Raw genomic sequence first — 20,225 nt, 5'->3', positions numbered from 1 at the left:
ATACCTCCTACAAAGTAGCACAAGGAAATGAGAACATTGCTCCAACTCTTGAGCACATGTCCCTCGACTTCCGACTCAAAAAGTGGTACTGATGCTCCTTAGCATGTCTAAGATGACTCAAAAATAGTTTTAGTTTCAATCATAGACTTAATTCCTCAGGTAAAAGGAATACAGCATACTCTACATGGAACAAAAATCAACTGCAGAGGTAATAATTCAGTATAAATATGGAATCTAATGTTGGCAATAAACCTTTCAGGGTCAACATTTTCAGTCTTCAAACTGACAGCTCCATTATTAAAAACACGAGCCCTCTCCCAGGCTCCTGTCAGTTACTACTGCTGCAAGAGTCTGCAGGAGGAAGCCGTTGGCAGGCAACTCTAACGAAGCTATTGCCACTGAACTCCAGTACTCCAGGCTCACAATAGACTACTATGCACACACTGGAAATGGCTTTTCAAAGTTAAAGCCTGTTATTATGATCTTTTTCTGCCATACCTCCTTAAAATCCCTGACACTTCTCCTTCTAAGTTGCTGTCAAATGAGGCTCGTGAATAATTTAACATTCAATTCCTCCTTGTTTTTTAAGCTATGAGAAAAGAAAGAATAAAAAGGAAGGAGGAAAGGAAGGAAGGAAGGGGAAGAAGCAATAATGTAAGAAAGAAAGGAGGGAAAGAGGGACTGAAAGGAAGGAGGCAGAAAGAAAAAGAAGGATTCCAGTTTAGAAAGTCAATTCTTTCTCAAAAATTTCCAAGCAAAAACTATTCTATTATTCCCAGGCATTACCATGGTAATTATTATTGGACAAATCACTGCTGTGATATGTTCTTTGAGAGTATTTGATTGCCATTTATGAACTTGGAAACTATTTCTAACTGGAAATAAGAAACAGGAGAAAAATTGACACTGTAGTAATTTTTATTGCAAATTTGCTAAAATCTACCGTGACAGAACAGATGGTAAGTAATGATATCTTTAAAATATATAGACTCATTTGGCAAAGGATTGTGGGAATGTAAAAGGAAAAGTTTTCCCAAAGGACAATGGTTTGTTCTAAGAGTAAGTAGTGAGCAATGTTTCTAAGGTTTTACCAGTGTATTTTTCTCAAATTTTAGTGGCACGCAGTCGATGTGGTTAACAAAATAAAAAATTTGGTTTCCAATGGCAAACGGCTTGTTTCTCTATGTTTTAGATAAAGGGAGGAGAAAGGTCTTCCTTTTGCCCTAAATTATTTTTGAGACCATTTCAATAAACAGATTGTGGCCAGATTCAAAATGGACTGATCAAACTAAGTTCTGACATCCCAAACTACAAGCCAAATGAGTCCTTGATTCTGATCGTGTCCATTAAGGTTACAGTCAGTGAATTATTCTACACACAAACATTATTATTTCTGTAATAATAATGAAATGCAGATGCGATGAAAGCAGATTTTTACCTTTCACGCAGAGTTGCTGCTGTAGGTCTTGGTGACTTACTAGCGGCTTCTGTCGTTCAACACCAGGAAAATCCACACAAATGATCAGAGGCAAATGGAGTCCCATGTCCCCATTAACAGTGCGGAATGCCCATCTCCATGCGGTTCCCTTACACACTTTGATACACCATGGTCAACCTGAAAAAAGACGAAAAGTAAATAATAATAATTGTAATGATCATGGCAGGGTGAAGGACAAAATAAATGAGACTGGCTTTCGAAAAACTAATGACCAGCTTCCAGCAAATCACGTTCACAGCTCGGTTCAGTTCCACCTGTCTCAAGCTGCCTGCTTCTTCTCTAATGAAGGCTACAGCCGGCTGTTCAAGTCAGAACGGCACCCACGCAAGGAGCTAAAATTAACAATTGCATTATGCACTGAAGATTACTCACTTCAATTTTAACCTTTTTTAGTGAAATCTCGCACTTTGTATTTTTTTTTTAAAAAACAAGCTTGTGTGTTTGCCTCAATGAGAGTCAAGATCACCTATGAGCAAGTCTTGCTGTCTTTTTTTAACCAAAGCCTTTGTCTTAATTATAGATTAATATTATACACTTTAATTCTGTTTCTGTGACTGTTTCTTTATGAAAGTTACCTTAGTGAAGAATATTTAAAGGTTTTGATTTAATGAGCCATTATCTATAAAGTTTTTAAAATAAAACAAGATATGAGAAAAGTTTCATAATGGTGCGGCTGCGAGAGCTCTTTTCTTTCCACTTACAGTTTGGGAAGATTCCTAATATTCTTGTTGCATGGTGAAGACTATCTACATCCCTCCCTCCCCATCAAGAGCCAGCTGAGCATTCTGTTTGACAGCAAAGAAACATTGTCAGAGGGATTCAACAGATTTGCAAGCTCCTAGCCCGTTGAAAACAATCCATGCTATAATATATACTTTCTTTTTCTCACAACTCCTACAGGAGCAGCGGCAAAGACAGCTTGAATACAAACATAGAGACGGGCTCCTAATAACATTTGCCAAAACCAAGCTGTACCTCTTTCCTGTTTGCTGTAACTCTCCTTGAACGTTCACCCGATAACTCCAACAAAATACACACCTCTTCTGTCATGTCCCAGTCTATGGAAATACTAATGGCATCCCAGTTATTTCCTCTGACGATTGAAGACTCTCTTTCTTCTCCTAAGCATTCCCTCCCCACAAGTTGAAATGAGCAAGGCTGGTTTCTCACAGGATACTACTGTGGCTATGTTAACATATTGGGTTACAAAGCCATTTGTTGTGCAAGAGGAATACAACTGTTAAAAATTCAATCATTTATAAGACTAATCACTTGAAAGGATAGCCAGCCTTAAAAATATGAATCTTTGGTTGTCATAAGTCGTATACTTTTTGAGTGGTAAGCTAGCATGCATTTAGAGCAAAATAAATTGCTAATCAGCAAATTTTAATTTTTAAAATTTTGGTCAGATTTATCTGGACTACTATAGCTGACAATCTTAAATAGAAATTACATGCCTTAAAATGATGATCTACTTAATTTAAAAACTCATTATCTAATCTGTCTCTGAATAAACATCAATGATATATGGAATTGCAAAATACTTTTTGGATTCTCTTTTCCTTTTCACAAGTTCAATGAAGTCAACAATTATTGCAAACCTTTTGCCTTTTTCTGATTCTCATATTGGTACAGGGAATTTAATCCACCAGGAGAATAGCAATGCAGCTTCAGATCTAAGCCTTACATATATTATTCCAGCTTCAGTAGGAGGATGCAAGATATAATTCTTTCCACGAAGAGAGAAATAACAAACTGATATTCACGTAACTAGCTCAAGTGCTAACAGCCTGGATATATGGGAGTGCGTAATTACCAGGACACATTTTGAAATAGCACTGAGCTCTAAAGTCAGTGAGGTATTATTCTTGCATGCCTGAATCATAAAATCATCCACCAAGATAAAAGAGAATATGGGCATATGGGAGTGAGCAGAGAGGAACATATGGATCACAAATATTTTTGTAACTGGTTAAAATTGTTCTCTTTGCTAAGAATGCAGTGCCAGGAAATCGGCCCTACTCCAGTTTCAGTTCTCCAAACCAACCCTACTCTTGCATTGCCATTTAATCCATCCCAAGTTTCATCGTTTTCATAAAGAACAAAAACTATATACAAGAAAATTTTTCTGCAATATTTTGTGAATAAATACTCTGACCAAATTTTATTTTTGTAATTAGGATAATGGAAGAAGAAGGAGGAGACAATAGACCAAATAAAAGTTACCCTAGTTGTTCTGGTGAAAACAATATTGTAACCAAAATTGTGGGGGGATCACTTAGCTATTCACTATGAAGAAAATGACTAAAATAATCATGGCTTTCTATCATACTTACATTGTTTCTTATTCCTTTAGATTGACTTAGAGTTGAAATAAGAGCAAGTAGGATTATGGGTAAGTGCAAAAGGAAAAGACAAGAGGGGCACAGTTAAAACACCAAATATTCTGCCTTTCCTCACCAGCAACAGACTGTGTCCTAATTGTGTGTGTGCATGTGTAAGTCTGTATTTTATGTACTGTATTGTCTGTGTATGCTATATACTGTGTATCAATCCGTGTGCTAACATGTATGCATAGAAAGAATAGGATCTGATCCACATTCCAGCAGGGTTTTAGTTTTCAGGGCATAACTAAGTGGGAAATTCAAGCTGAATTCTATTTACAAGTAGTAACAGTCACTTTATCTGTTACCTTCTTCACTTCACATTAAAAATTAACAGACATGATTAATCTTCCTCCAAATCAATATAGACTCTTTATAATAAAAACACAGTCAAGTTTTAGTTATTTGGACAGCTGAAATGTTTCTCCCACATACACTCTCCTTTCTTTTTGAGCTGGCCACAGTTCTGTGAATTAAAACCACTTGCACATTATAGCAATAGTAGCGGTATGCCAATTTACCACTTAAGGTTTATAAATACTGCAAAGTCATATAGACTAAAATGCAACAGATTCTCAAAGCATTTAATGTTCAAAAAGGATTTAAAGATATTGGAAGATGTTAAAAACTTTTGATGCATAATTCTTCAGAAATAATAGTCACACTTCATATCTATCTGTATTATGTTAGCATTTAAAAAAAGAGTTAAAAATCATTGAGAGGCACAATGGGATGAACAGAATGCATAGATCAGTATATTCACCTTTAGCAAGTCTAAAATTTTCCCAAGGTGACAAAAATATCAATGAGAGATATGCACATAAATTTAATTTCCCAAAGAAAAAATTTTTCTTATATAAGTACAAAAGACATTCAACCAGAAATTCTACCCTTCAACTAGACTCCTTTTGATCTACCAAATACACAGGTGCTCTATAGGATTCTTGAGTTGCCATTTAAATGACAAAATTACCAGAAAACTATTTTGGAGGAACAGTTTAAGATGGGGAGCATCCACTTAAGAAAAAGAACTAGGGGGGCTGGGGATTTAGCTCAGTGGCCTAAGTGCCTGCCTGGCAAGTGCAAGGTCATGAGTTCAATGTCTGGTACCACCAAGAAAAAAAAAAAAAAAAAAAAAAAAGAAAAGAAAAAGAACTAGGGTTTTAGGGAATTGAAATATTTTACATAAACATTCTTATTTATGCTTGAACTAAGGGCTAAGCAGTTTAAATCAGAGTACCTTATATGTACTCTCACTTTTTCTTTAACTATAGTAATGGAGATAGAAAAGCAATCTAGATCTATATTTAGCAGAATTCCAACAATGAAAAAAGCACATGAAAAGCTTTGAGCACAAAAGCAGCTCCACAATAATAGAAGTGTCTTTAAAACTAGGAGAGATCTGATGTCAGTAAAAAGAATCTAAACAAAAATGGTCATATGCCAGTGTTTCATTTGCCCATTCTTTTAAGGAGTGTGTATCATCTTCTACTATGTACAAAGATATTCCACACTAGGACATGATATTTAGACCAAAAAACACAATCTCACTTTGATTTTTTTTCTTCCTGAATATAATATAAATACAAAATAAGCAATAAACATATTTGGGGAAATACATTCCAAAATATCAGTTGAAAAGTGATAGTACAAGAGTGGAAACTAATATTCTGCTTTAAAAAATTTCTTCTGATACACTGATGACAATGATACATACTTGCACAGACTAGTTCTATAGATGTCCTCTGCTATGGTTGGTATTTGAATTGTATAGGTACCCAATAAATTGTATTATCATATTAGCAATGTGGTCTGTGTAAGACAAGTTTTGCTATTTATCTACACAATTTGGACACCATAATAAAGAGGTTAGGTAGGGGAATATGATGTTTGGAGAACATGTATGTGGAGTCAATATGGCCTCAGCAAAGGAGGATAACAAACACTATTTTTCACTGAAAAAGACAACTCTGTAAATACTTTCTCCAAAAGCTTAGCCTGGACATGGTGTAGGTATAGCAAAAACTTCAGGTTGTCAATAAGCAATCCTCATGAGGGAGCTGGATGGAATGGGGCAACCACTTGATAGCTTTGTCATTCCACTGGACCAGCTTCTCTGTGTATTTTTCATTGCAGGTAAAGAGAAATATGTTGCCAAAATTAATGACACAGAGACTCAGGTCAATGGGACTCAGGTCAATTTCCTACTTCCTGCTGCCAAGTAGGAAATAAGCCAAGATCACTGTAACTAGTCCAGGGTTTTGAAAGGGCCTCAGCTTTTATAAACCATGCAGGCAGTTTAATCGCCACCTTATATTTCCAACACAATTCTATTAAGAGACTATGCATGATTTACACACACATGTGGTGGTGTTATGACTGTCAACCAGGTGTAAGTTTTCTAAAACTGAAAATGTACGGAGAGCCTCTGAGATGCAAAGAACTTTGAGATAAGCTAATCTTCTGGCATTCAATCCAGTGTTTTGAACAAGATCTACCACTGAATAGTGGCAGAGGTGGGTCAAAAACAGTTATTTTGACTTGAGGAGTGCAGTTCTTTTCAATTTCTTTTATTCCTACAATGCTGTCACTAATAGAAATCTTTACATAATCTAAATAATTGATTTTTCAGGGTGTTTCAGGAAGGATCAATACAATGTTTACACTGGCCTACTAGTATCTTTCCTCAAAAAATTTTCTTGACCAAGTTTGCATGTGTATATTTGGTAATCAGAACAACTACTTTGAAGACAACAATATGCAATATAATAACCATTGTTGAATTCCTACAATCTTGTTTAGTGAAGCTCTGTATCATTTCTACTTTTTTTAACTTGTTATTGTCTTTAATTGCTTGATCAATTTTGCTTTCTTACATCTCGTAATCTGAGTAACTTTGTTGAAGTTAACAATATGTAAGATAACAACCATTGTTAATTCCTATCATCTTGTTTTGAAATTCTGTACAGTTTTTATTGTTTCTATGTTTTGTTTTTGTCTTCATTGTTGTTATTTTGTTATTGAGTTTTTCTCTTTAAAATAAAAAATGAAGCCACAAATATTGCATAGAAACTGCATGAGCATATCTTCCGTTGATGGCCTTCCCTGGTCTTATCCCCAAAACTTCACTGCATGGACATATTAGGACTTCTAGACACATTGCTCAGTCTGTTTTTGAAAATCCTGAATTCCCATAAAATATAGCAATGACAATACCAATAGCATGCCCTATTTTGTGTGCTAGCTCTCTGTCTGATTTCCTCCTTCCACACCTGGAGCTTGTAGTGGAAGTTATTTCAGAGGCCACATGAGAAGTCATGTCTGCATGATTCCCAGATGAAGTATACCCAGGGTTTGAGGAAGGCATGATAATTTTTTAGGAATGAAACAATTAATTAGAATCTATACTGATGTAGGAGGACAAGCAATAGTTAGAAATGAGCATTCCAAATGTTCAAGCAAAAAACCAGGTTCTCATATTTAAGCAGTAACTTTGTTAATTCAAGCAAACTAAAACAAAATTTCCAAAAACTTATCAATACAGGTGAGATCTTGCAGATAATGATGTATAACTTTGTAAAGGAAAAATATTTTTATATGTCCAGATCTTCCAGGAATCTCAGTGAGTTACAGAGTTTTATTTCACATTTCTGTCACTATCATTGACTGCAATCTCCGATACTGGGCATTCCTATTTTAGGGATGGGAGGGGAAAATGATGTCCCAAATGATATGCTTGCTTATTCACAGATACTACGACTTCCGATTCCGAAGTTAGTTCTGATTAGCTAAGACAATACTTTACTATTTCTTTTTTATCTGGATGCTAAGAAAATAATCCATAATTTATTTTTAGCTACTTGTATTGCAAATACCCTGTAATGGAACAAAGGTGTCTCAAAAATTCATATTTTCCAATCTAGTTTGAAGGATTCAAAATGTAAAATTAATCACAAAGAGAAAAGTCACTTTAAAGGAAAAGAGAAATATTAATTTTAAAATTATAATTGGTATATCTGACATGAACTCTTTCTCCTTTCCTACAAGAATTGAAAAAAGTGTCTGTCATTTCAGAACAATGAAACTTAGGAGATGTGACTCAGTTATAGATGTCAAACTAGGAGCTTAATGCTTGAGTTATTAAAATATTTCTTACAGAAAAGAAGAAAGGAAGAGACATTCAGATAAAATGAATAAAAGCAAACAGGTGAGTTATTTTGTTAGATCTTTGACATGGTCACAAAAGTCATGTTTATTTTCTATATATAAATTAGGAAAAACAAATTTTCATTACCATGAGGTTTTTTATTTCCCTATGTAAATACTTATGTTTAATACTATAAATGAATATTTCATGTCTTCAAGTTGCCTTCTGAGAATTGCTATTAGCAAATTCTTCATTCCTCAATCTAATTAAGAATAATCAACATACAAGTTTAGATTGATCACCCATAACCCAAGCCCCCTCCACCATAGGAAAATAATGAAAGGATTTTCCCAAGGAGCAAAGGAATAGAAAGGCATTTCTTAAAAACAAAAGCCCAAATTATGGATCTGTACGTTCTGTGACTGCACAAGCCATGACCATACCAGGTATATTCCTATCTCAAAGGGGTAGGGGGAGCAAAATCAGAGAATATTTTAACAAAAATGTATATCCCAAGCTGCTATCCCAAGGAAAGCATGTAGCATTTCAGAAGGCACATAGCTAAAGAGAACTTCTAGTTACATAGGGTAGCTGTGGGCTATAATTTTGTGTCAACATCTTCATAGGAAGCTTTTTCTATGTAATTCAGCAAAAGAGCAACACCATCTTTTATTGAGTAACAACTACTCTTTACTGAATGCTTACTACATGGGTAATTTGGGTCTGACTGTTTTACATAGTTATTACATTTTATCCTTACATCAACTGCATTTATTTGTTTCTAGCCCATGGTGAGGAAGACAGCAAGCTGCCTGCTTGCACTGTCTCTTCAGTGGTCGATCAGCTGGCTGATGGCTCCTTCAATCACTGGATACTTCTGGAGCTCAGCAATGCAGATGAATCACTAATGAAGTTTAACATTTGGACCAAGCAGTGAAAAAGCATTGTCCTTACACTATTTTATAAGCAGCATAACCATAGGAATTTTGGACAATCTGTCTACTTCTGTATTAAGCCCTGTACTGAAAACAGTGGCTGGTGCAAAATAAGATTTGCTGACTCCATTGACAAAAGCAGGCTTCAAGATCTACCTGTAGCCCAAGCAGCAAAGGCTGGATGACTTTACTGTTTCTATTTTCTCTACTTAAAATCTGCACATCTGGCCCCTCACAGGCCTATTAAGCACTGTGGCAAGGTTAAATTTCTCCCTAAATTTAGCTAACAGCAACTGGAACAAATGCAAGGGCAAAATACTGACATACTTCTGGATCCATAGCCCTCAAAAAGGATTTGGTCTGGCTAATCTCTGTGATTTTGAGCCTATCCATTAAAAGAGAGCTGAAGTATATTTAATGGGCATCGGCAGTGTAGTCTTTGGATAGAATACTAGAGAAGGAGAAAGATGAAGTTAGCAGTAGCAGCTCCTACTGAACTAAGGAGAGAAAGCAACAGACAATGGGATTTGAAAGCAAAAGAATCCAGAGGACTAAAGCAAATATAGTAATACAACACTGTATACCTCCGCTAATGTTACTCTATTAGATTTAGGTTTCCTCAAAGTCTTCTTGGAGGGTAATTAGAAAAACAGTCTTATGAGAAGTAATGGATACTAGTAAAAGAAAACAGGGAGCTGGGCATGGTGGTGCACACCTGTAATCCCAGCACTCAGGAGGCTGAGGCAGGAGGATTGTTGAGAGTTCGAGGCCCGCTTGGGCTATAAAGTGAGTTCAATGCCAGCCTGAATTGCATGTATCAAAAAGACCAAAAATAACTAGCTAACTAACTAGATAAATAAATAAATAAAAAAGAACACATGGGTAGCGGGAAAGACATTCTCATTAAGGTAAAAAAGAGGGTGATGAGTCTCAGAACACAAAAATCACACGCAGATGAGTCTCATCAGTCTCGTGGTACTCCCTAAACTAGATGACGAAAGGTGTACTGGGTAGCTTTCTTCTTTCTGGGACATAATAGTGAGCCTTACATCCACAGCTTGTCAATCAATTACTTGAAAGACCAGAAGGTTAGTTTGGCTCACGGTCTCAGAGGTTCTAGTCCATGTTCAACTTGCTCCAAAGAGAAATTTTATAGTGTAAGCACAGTGGAACGCTGTTCAGCTCATGACACCCAGCAGCAGAGAATAGGGGAAGGATCTGAGAGGAAGATAGAAGAGATACAAGCCCCAAGGTCGTGCTCCCACTGTGACTCCCCCAGACACATGCAGCGGTGCGCTTTCCTTATCTACGAGGAATGTCTCAAGCCAATCAGGTTGACAATCAAGATTAATCACAACAGTCGGGTATGGTGGCACAGGCTTGTAATCCTAGCACTCTGGGAGGCTGGGGAAGGAGGATCATAATTCAGAAATCAGCCTGGGAAATTTAGTGACTTAGTGAGACTCTGTCTCTAAATAAAGAATAAAAAAGGCTGGAAATATGGCTCAATACAAAGGCCCTATGTTTAAACTCCAGTAAAAATAACAAACAAACAAACATGACTAACTCTTACAGACTGCATCAATCACATGCACAACTTTTTCTAGATGAAAAAAATTCCTAAAAGCACTACTTCCTGTTTTTGTGTTTCTTGCAGTTGTTCCATGAAGTTTTATTCTGAGTTACTCTCACAGGACCTCACTTGAGATGGTCATGATATCACAACATGGAAGGGATTATAGCTCATCACATCTTCCCCGCTTTTCATACCTCCTTGGAAAAATCTCTCTCTCTTTTCTCCGTGTTGCTTTTCCTTTTTGTCTATACTACCTAATACAGAGCTACATGGAATTACATATGGATACCACCGCAGACACAGTTATGAGAAGGAGAAAGCCACTTTGCTTAGAGCAAAATTTAAATGTCCAATGAATAATTCTTACTATCCTCAGATTTTCTGTAGGAAGGTGCATTTGGAATAGAAGATAAATGAATGCATCTGGCTTTGGCGTAATTGATTGACTGATTTTTGTTCTAATAAGTAGCAGCATTTTGTTGGAATTTTTCCTTACCATAATTAAAACTCTATGTGACAGAGTAACAATCAATATACCCCAGAATGGGTGTGAAAGCTCTAAAGGGAAAGGGTCTGTGTTTAGTACTACAAAGGCAAAAGGAAGGGTGGCATGAGTGTTTCCTTTGATCCCTCTTTTCCTGAAAGGCAAGGAAAGCAGCCTGCGAAGTGAGAGGAGCTCTGCTCTTTAGAGAGAGGACTCACAGAGACGCTGCTAAAGCAATGTGCAGTTTATAAAAGTAAATATGTAAAACAAGGTCTCTCAGCCTTTCTTTCTAGAGGACCAAATGTTTGGCTTCTCTTTAGGTCATGTTATAAAATATAAGTTTTCTAAAGAAGTGTTCTAGATGATGGATATCATTACTAAGTTTCCTGGACAGAGGGTGCCCAGTCACGTGTATCCACGACTGTTGCTTTGCACCCAGCAGGAAGAGGATCCATACCACTTCTCTGAGAGCAAAAATAAACATGTCCCCACCGAGAAAACATTTTCAAGAACCTTATAGCATAGTAGTGGAGAAAAGCTGTGTTTTCCCAAAATGTCCAGAGCTTGGCTAGAAGAAAATTGCCTGCTTACAACATGTGAATTGATGTTCGTGTCTGATTGTATGGGGTAGTATGTGAGCTCTGGCCCCATCTGGAGCAATGCTGATTGCATCCCAGATATCCTGTTTGGAAAATAACCTCAAGGCAGCATGTGGTTGGCCATTTGAGGAGAGGAGCTACACTTTAACTTCGGTCTGCCCCCGGCCACTCAGTGTCAGACTTGAACTCATATAACCAGTTTCAGCCTCAAAAAGCTGCTGGGACACTGGAATGGCACTTCCTCCCCGACCTCAGCCTGAGTTTATGTACGTTTTTATCTTTTATAATTTTTTGGAAACATTCTTGCTTGAAGAGACAGTTATAGAGTTACCTGCATTTAAAATTTTCAGATGACTCTCTTGTGCCTTGTGGATGTTCCTTGCACAAACCTTCTAACCAGAACCTTTAATCGGGGAAAATGGATGTTTGCTTTTAGCAAACCTCTGCATTTTAAACTAACTAATGCATGTTAATTACCTAATAAAAACAACAGTCCCTATAAGCTCTGAGTAATTAGAACTTGCCGTTACTAAAGGAAAGGGGAAGACAACTTCTCAGATCATTCTACATAAAGGAACTGAGAGAAATCAAGGAAGAAATCCCAAGACACAAGGCTGCTCTGGACTTCAGTTATAAAAGCTGCTGTGTGGTCCCAGGGCTGAATGTAACAGAGAGTGCTGAAGAAAGAAGATTACATTACATTCAAGAATTCCCTTGGGATTCCAGATGATGAAGTCAAAGATTTGAAGGCTTTTAATTCATAGATTCTATCATGACTCAGGTAAAGGTCTGAAAGTGTATTAGCTTTATACAGTGTGGCATGAACAGACAAAATAGTCTTGAAGAGCATTTATTTTTCAGAGACTTCAATAGAGAACACTGCTGATGAACTCAATGCTAACTGACATTTCAGGGAGAAGTACATGAAGCTAACTCACCCACTTTGATGTTACTAATGTGCAACCTTGCTCTTAAAATCAAATGTGATATAACATCCCTACAGTAAAGTAGGACAACCTGAACTCTGGTATGGGGGCTGAATATTGAGTATTATAACAAAGAATAGAAACATGAGAGAGTGCAGTTGTTAAAAGTTTGCAGGAGTGTATATTCAGGGTACAGATATGGAAATTTTCAGGGTGAGATTATCAAGCAAAGAACAAAACTTATTTAATATTTCACAGAAATGAAAAATCTGTCAATCTTGTGAGATATGCAATATTCATGTTGTGAGCTAATCGGCTTACTTGTAAAATCTTCAATATTTTAAACATAGATAAGGAATGAGAAGTCAATACTTGCATTCATAATGTATAGCAACGCACTTTCCAAGGAAGAATCCTTTCTGCTGCATTTCGTCTCCTTAATAAAATTTGAACTTCTACATGTGGGGAAAATTACATGGTAAGAAAAAAAAGCATAACCTTTCTTTACTGACAATGATAAGGAAGGAAAAAGGGGATGCCAGCTGGCAGGCCCAACTGTAAAAAACTACCTTGAAAAATTAATGCATAAAAAATGGAATATAGGATATTTGGAGAAATTTGTGGTGAAGCCTGTAATAAATTTTAATTTTCACAAATAGATTTAAAACTTAAGACAAAGAAGTCACTTAGGTCTTATTAATAGCACCGTAGCCAAGGGATGACTGTTCACAGTTATGCAGAAGAATATGTTAGGCATAGCATAGCTTTGCATTTGTTGGAGCGTGAAATGTAGGAAAATATGTTATGCACTTCCAAAAATTACAGATCTTCACTAAAAGCAGAGAAGTTGTAAAGCAAGTAATGAACAAGACGGGATGCTGTTGCTTATAAGTTTTCTACATGATGACAAAAAGAGTGATTTTGATCTAAAAACATCAAATAAGCATAAATAACTACTTAGTGTGTCATATGTGTGAGTGTGTGCATGTCTGTGTAGGTTGTATTATTTGAACCCTGCTTATTTGAAAGTGTACAAATGACAGAGCTCATATTTGATGTCCTGTGTGGTTTGAAGCTCTCTGTACAGTCTGGTTGCGTCTGTTTTCGATTATAAAAGTGCTGGCTCCTTGCAGTTCACTCTGTGGCCTGACAAATCCTGTGGGGCGTGCCCATGGATGCCAAGTTCAAGTCAGGCCAAAATTGCTCTAAACTTTACAGACCTCAGCATGAGTGACAGAGAGAGAACACACTGACTGTAGTCTACAGAGCAATCTGTTGGATGACTCAAGGTGGCACATTTACGGTTACTTGGAAAATGGACAGCAAATACTGACCACCTAAATGTACCCTCCCTGCCTGCACGAGTTCCTTAAGCAAATCTTGGAAATTAAATTTTTTAAAAAATGCCTTGGTTTAAATAAAACCTACCTAATGATTTCGCTTTCTTCTTTTATGGTTGGTTGAGAAGCCTAGGTTTTGTTGCAGACTTTGTGTGCTGGCAACATTATGAGAGGTAGGCTAAAATTTTTAAGAAACTTTCTCTTATAAGATATGGAGGAAAAAGGAATAAATTTATTATCTTTGGTGTTTTTTTAACCTTACAACCTAAGTGAATGTTTTAGGAATGTCTCTAGAAGACTTTGAAAGAAAAGTGTAGGACTGGCTTTTTCTTAAACACTGGAGCAATAGTTTATTTTCTACCCAATAATAATGAACTACTGATATCATATGCATAAGGGGCTGGGGATTTAGCTCAGCGGCAAAGCACCTGCCTGGCAAGCGCAAGGTTGTGAGTTCAGTTCCCGGTACCGGAGAAAAACCAAAAAAAAAAAAAAAAAAAAAAAAGATATCATATGCATAACCATGCTCTGTGTGCTTTGTAGATTTCTTAATACAACCTCTTATCAGATGCACATTCATACAGACATCTCTCTCTTCTTCTCTTTTCTCACACATACCTGGTATATAAATATATACAAGGCAATAAAATATAATATTATCACATACTACATACAGTCTTCCTTCACAAGAGGTTTTTAGACTCCCATTTTTCTTTTCTTATAAAAAATACATTTATATATAGAAAACTAATCTTGCTCAAAATGGATAAAAGGAAACCAGAAATACCTTACAGTGAAAAATAGCTACAGGCTTCTGAGGTAGGGACGTTTTAATCCCTTAGGAGTAAATTTGTGTTTTCCTTTGACTTCTCGACTATATGAATTTCTTGATTTTAGGAAAGTGCTGCAGGTGATACACAACTTGGCAAGAATAGTACAGTTACCAGTGATGGTACTTAGCTGCTATTGTCTCAGCATATAATGGTCTGCCTTTTCAAAATCACTTTCTGGAAAGTAGAATATAGAATTTTACAGATAAAACAGGGAGTCAGGGGAGAGTGGAGGAAAAAGGCAGTGGATAATGAGTGCTGAAACAGTCAGAATGTTATATTCATGTACCAGCACATCAAAATGATGCTATTATTCTGTACTATTAATATGTACCATTTTTTGAATCACTGGATATTTAAGATTATATATATTATTAAAAGGTTTGCTTCATGGCTGATTTTTAAAATGCATTATTTTGAAATAGTGCATTAATAATATTTCAAAACTGTATTACAAATTAACTTGTCATGAATTATAATCCCATTTTGGAAAGATTGCAGTAAAAAGATTTCTTTTATTTTATCTATAAGGAATTTGATGTGCTTTTTTCTCTTCCTTTAATTCAGCATCTGTCCAAAGTGTATTAAAAGATAAGTAAAGCTACAATTATAGTCCAGATTTCAAAGGTCATTGCACAAAGCACCTGCCATTTCTTCAGCAGAAATCTGAAAGTTACTTAGGCTTCTCTCACAGATGTCTATTTAAAAGAAGGATTATTCTTATCTTCCTGTATTGAAACACTTAATAGAGGGCCTGAAACTCAGGAATGGTTTTATTAATCAGTTATGAGGGTACATGCCTAATCGTAATGAAGAGCACTGTGATTTCATCTTCAAACTAACAATTTGTTACCCATTATCACTACCATCGCTGTGTCAGATTGATAAATAAAAGTAGTTTTACTTTAATACAATTTGCGATTTCCTGTAAGAATGAATTTAAATGTTCATGAAAATAGGATTAATTTAAAGAAATTCTAGTACATCTACTGAACTTCGTGCCTGTAGTTATTTGGAAAGTATAGAATGAAAGTATTAACTCTTAAGTAAACCCATTTTAGAATGGATGAAGGTAAGACATAGAGACAGTAAATATCATAACTAAAGTTTAACTCTAGGCAGGGATTGGAACAGAGTTAAATTCTGCCAAACTGGTTCCAGGACTTCAATTTTATCCATAATTTTTTTCTTTTGTATTCTGGGAGTCGAACCCAGAGCCTCAGGCTTGTTAATCATGTACTCCAGCACAGAGCTACACTTTTCCGTGCACTTTTGGAACGAATGAAGATAACGATTACAATGTGTCTGTCAGTAAGGACAAGGGCATGTGAAAGTAACGACAGCGCTAGTTCTAGTCAATAGGATCGTGGGGGAGAGCGGAGGTCATATGCTGCTTGCAGTCTTTCCAAATCTTTTTAAATGAACCTGTGTTTCTTTTCTAATAAGGACAAACAAACACAAAGATTAAGAAGAGAGAAAAAATATTTAAAAAATTCAAATGCTTACTGGCTGTGTTACTTACACTTAGAAATATATTTGTGGTTGCAACATAATTATTATCTATTTAATTAGAAAAATGACATAGTGAAGATAAGGCAAATAATTGTCAATAAATCTAAAAGTAAGAAAATACTTTTTATTAAACATGGAATAAAAGAAGTTTAGTCTACAAAATGACATGTTTTAAATAAATATCACAAACTAAAGAAAAATATCCTAAACGCAAAACAAATAATTTAATAAAGTGCCTAAAGAATCTCAAGACTAACCAAATAAACATTTATATTATCATAAAATACTTTTTGTATTATCTAAATCAAAACAACTCTAATTCATTAAAACCCGTCAAGAATAACCACAAGGATGCAATAATTCAAAAATAAGTTTGTTATGATATCGTTGACTTGAGCAATTTTTTCTAAGCCTACTTCCTTCCTTAAAGAACCAATCAAAAAATTGCAAACAAAATTAACAGTTTATAGAGGGAACCCTTTAACTTTAATCTAAAAGAAATCAGATCTTCCATACTCAGTAGACTGGGATTCAGGGAAGGGAACACAGTGACATGATACCCACTAATCTCCTTTTCTGAGCAGCACCAAGTAAGTGTGCCACTTTTGATCAGTTCCTGCCTCCAGACACTGTTCTCAGAGTGGAAAGGTTGGAGCTGAGGGTCTGAGCAGACGGGCAAAGACCAGATGAGGCGTCTCACCATGAATAAGGATCTGGCTATTTCAGAACCACAGTAACACACACATTCTATCATGGTGCCTTTCACAACTATTAATTAAGGGAATGAATTTAATACCTTCATATATTCTGCATAATTTATTAATTACTTTGGTGGGAATGGGCACTATAAAGATAACAATAGAGCTCCACCCTTTAAGATACCCTTGGGGAAGTGGTATGAATTATTTAAAAGGTTGAGTAGGGTGCGTTAAGTACCTCTTCATCAGGATTAGTACTCTGAATGTGAGAATGGTTTCATGAACTTGTGGGATATTATTTACCCAGAGAATTCTCTTCTTCCTTCTCCAATAAATGAAATGACTAAATCCCAAATGCTGGTTAAAAATCTCTTACCTCTGAGGTGATATTCTTATATTAAAGAAGACACCACTATGGTAAGTCATTTTAAGAGACCTATCAACTACTGCTATGCAGAAAAACATACATCTATATGTGTATTTAAGAACACATTTGGATTTTCAGATATTTGTATTGTCCATGTGTAGCTTTTGCCCAGAATTTTCTACTTACTTTAATTTCTTTACCTCAAAGAACAAGTTCTCATAACCTGATCTAAGAGGTTTATTATTTCATTACCACATTTAAAAAAAAGAGGCGTAGGCCAAGGGCAATGGCACACACAATCTCATAAATATATGCAGTGCTGCAAAAATTAGGACTCAGTTTTTTCTGCTGTTCCAGCAGTTTTTTCAAGCTGCTTTTGTACATATGTAGATAGATAAGTATTAACTAGGACATATTTATATTAAACTCATGCATTCTGAGTTAGGAAGGCATCCTAGGCTTTATCTTTTAAAATAATTCCCTTAAGATCTGCACATTCTTTGGGTTCCGCAAGACTAACGTTTTATTGTCTGTAGTGACCTAAATTTTTTTGAAGTAATCTGAATGTCAGAGATGTGTCACTTAAATTAGACTGCACACACAGAAAATAGCAGGTGGGTAAGTCACTCAGAGTATGCAAGTGACACTCCTCTGAGGCCCCTCCCTAAATGCCAGACCAGGCCACATAGCAGCCTGGAACGGGTTCCAATTCAGAGAACAGAGTAGCAGCTGCTGGGAATTGGCTGCAGCTCAAGTCTCAGCTGTATTCTTGGCCTCCTGCCTCCTGCAAGCACTTACTAGAGGCGCGTGACCAAGGAAACAGCTGAGCCCCCACCTCAAAGAGGAAACGCAACCGCCACAACCCCCACTGCCACCTGCTCCAGAGCCCAACAACTAACAAAGTCCTCCTCATTTCACAGGGTAAAGCGGACTGCTGATTCACTCCTAGGCATGCCAGGGCCTTCCACTGAGGACAGAGCCTGGCAAAGCAGGGCTTAACAGGGACGGAGGTCATCTCAAACACATTGGCAGAGCCATCTGTGGACGTGAATTTGCCCCAAATCAGAAACGGTTTGAATGTGTGAGTCTCAGATTCCTAGTCAGATAAAAAACACCGCTTCAGACATTCTTTGAAGAATTTCTCTAAGTTCCTCCTTTCCTAAACAGAAATTGTGACTTTGGTTTTACATTGGGCTGAAAAATTGCCCTAAGCATAAGAAGCTGGCCAGGTCATTTTAAAGTTCATCAACTTTCAAGAGAAGGGTCCTTGGTTCTACAGTATATTACAAAAATGAAGCAAACGTTAACTGCCTTGAAGTTGTTTTGGTCTGACTTGGAGCATGGCTTTCTTGGGGGCCATGGGACACAGAGAGAGCCTGAGGCCTCAGCACACATTCTAGGTCCAAATCCAACCCCCACAGCCAAGCTGCAGGGCCAGGACAGGGGAAATGTAAGTAACGGCCCTGCAGTGTTCCCAAGGACAGTGGGGGCGGGCACACCACTTCCCAGAACCAGGCTCTGTCACCAGCAACTGCACTGAAGCCAGCACTGTTAAGAGACATTCCTGACTTCAAACACTATGAAATCTCACCCTGCTCTGAGGGTACATCTATCTTGTCCTGTCTGCAAATGGCATGGGAAGCTGTGCTTGATGTAATTAAAAACTTCTCTGGAGCAAGAAGGGCATAATATTGGTGCTCTGTCGTTCATACATAGGGTTTTGTGCCACAATTATCTCTATCTTATGCATGTTTTAAAAATTGTCACAACTAAAAGTTTAATTTTAAAAGTTTCTTTGGGATTAAATCTTTGTCAGATGCAAATAGTATGTAACCAAAGTGGGCTTTAGGTCAGATGGAAAAGACTCTCAAAATGGAGGTAACTTGTTCCTGTTTCCAGGCTTGAGAACCTCTTATAGAGCTTATCATCTTTGGAAAACCTGACCCATGGTGAAGGCTTATCCCTTTAGCAACTATGCACAACAATTTTTCTTCAACTTGGAGTTGAGATATACTTGTGTTAGGGGATTGTGGAGTACTTAGAGGTGTATTTTTTAAAAAAAATTTTCGACAGACTTCAGCCAATGGATACAAATCTCTCTTCAAAGACTTGTTGAAACTTGAAGGACTGTCTCAGCTGCAGAGAGGTGAGTCACGTCCTACCACACTCTTACCTGGAGTAGTCCATACCCAGTAATTGCTCTGAAGGCCGTTCTGGCTGCAGTGCTCCCTGTGGGGTCAGCGGAGGCTGCCTTTCTCACTTGGCTTGAATTACAGCTCCAATTCTGCCACTACCTAATCCTGCTCCCCTCCCTGCCGTTCCATGGTGTTGGCCTCAAGAACTCTCCTTAGTAAACATCCTGTGCCCTAAACTCCCTCTCAGAGCCTGCTGCCTACGACGCTTCCTATAACAGCTCAGCACACCAGTTTAGAAGGCAGAAAATACCTTGCAGTGATAAGAAAACCCAGTTAAGAATCCCTTCTTGGCTTTAAACCATTGTCACCTCCCCTAGGTCACCTTTCAAATGCCTGATATCTCATCACAGTCCACTACTTACAATATTTATGAAGGAAATTTTCACACACAAGAACAAATACAAGCACTTGTTTGCCAATCACTACTGGTTATTGGTTTATAGGTGGCCACATAAGTAAATTCTTTAAAAAAAGGAATAAAATTGTGATTTTTCACAAAGTTGTGAATTTGCATCCATACATGAAATTTGATTCTGTATGACTTTTTTCACCTGTAATTCTTAGAGATCACCATAATGCTACATAATTTCCTGACAGCAAATATAAGTATGGCTATTTGCAAGCATCTCCAAAAATTACAAGTTTAATTTCAAAATGACTAGAAACAAACACTATGACTGGCACATAATATGAATTTAAGATGCTATGATAACCTATTAATTATACCTACAAAA

At 36.8% G+C, this 20,225-nt stretch overlaps 1 protein-coding gene across 17 annotated transcripts in view; it reads right to left on the bottom strand.

Annotated features, from left to right (window-relative positions):
- The window catches only part of Arpp21 (cAMP-regulated phosphoprotein, 21kDa), a 156,256-nt gene that overhangs the window by 111,012 nt on the left and 25,019 nt on the right, over positions 1–20,225 (bottom strand). For 14 of the 17 annotated variants that reach the window (XM_005383663.2, XM_013513806.1, XM_005383671.2 and 11 more), the window contains exon 2: positions 1,439–1,615. The gene's annotated coding sequence lies outside the window, so the exon portion shown is untranslated. Of the gene's footprint in view, positions 1–1,438; positions 1,616–1,710; positions 1,768–2,473; positions 2,640–20,225 lie in introns of those variants that run through there. The other 3 variants (XM_005383662.2, XM_005383664.2, XM_005383661.1) reach the window with 3 other exon arrangements.

The sequence above is a fragment of the Chinchilla lanigera genome, unplaced genomic scaffold, assembly GCF_000276665.1.
Source record: "Chinchilla lanigera isolate Chin_1 unplaced genomic scaffold, ChiLan1.0 scaffold00020, whole genome shotgun sequence".
Lineage (NCBI taxonomy): Eukaryota > Metazoa > Chordata > Mammalia > Rodentia > Chinchillidae > Chinchilla > Chinchilla lanigera.
The sequence above is the reverse complement of the archived record's forward strand: the minus strand, read 5'-3'. Positions and strand labels throughout refer to the sequence as shown.